Genomic DNA, 586 nt, shown 5'->3' on the forward strand with positions numbered 1-586 from the left:
TCCCCAACCTGAGGTCTGGAGGCATTCCCCTCGAGTCCAGCCTACATCACAGCAGGGAAGTCCTGGTCCCTGCACAAGAAATTGATACAAAGAGATACAAGAGATACAAAATTCTTCAGTAAAAATTAGGTTGGCTGTTACATCTAAATTGTGAAAATTGAATTCTAAGTGGTTCAATATCAGTGCATAGAGTTGTGAATAAATAAGCTTTTTTTTCTCCATTAGTTTTAGGGACAGTAGAAACATAAGGCTTGAAAAGGCCACAGCCATATGATTGCAAACAATCTTGTAATAGACTGTAAAGGGTCAACATGAACATCTGTCTTGCTCCCCCTCTCCGCACCAAAAGTCACAAGGCCCCTCCTACCATCCTATAACAAAAAGATCTATAATGCAAAAATTCAAATGCCTTGAAAACTAGAAAACACATCAGGAAGAAATCAGGAAAGACTAAAGGGGCTGTCAATATTTTGGGCACTTGCAATGGAAAGAAATTTGCCCATACAATCCTGAACCATGCCATAGCCAAAAAATAAAATAAAAAGAGAAAAAAGAAAAGAAAAATAGTGTCCCCATCCCCCCGCCA

This window comes from Gavialis gangeticus, unplaced genomic scaffold (genome assembly GCF_001723915.1).
Source record: "Gavialis gangeticus isolate Ggan-Ray unplaced genomic scaffold, GavGan_comp1, whole genome shotgun sequence".
Lineage (NCBI taxonomy): Eukaryota > Metazoa > Chordata > Crocodylia > Gavialidae > Gavialis > Gavialis gangeticus.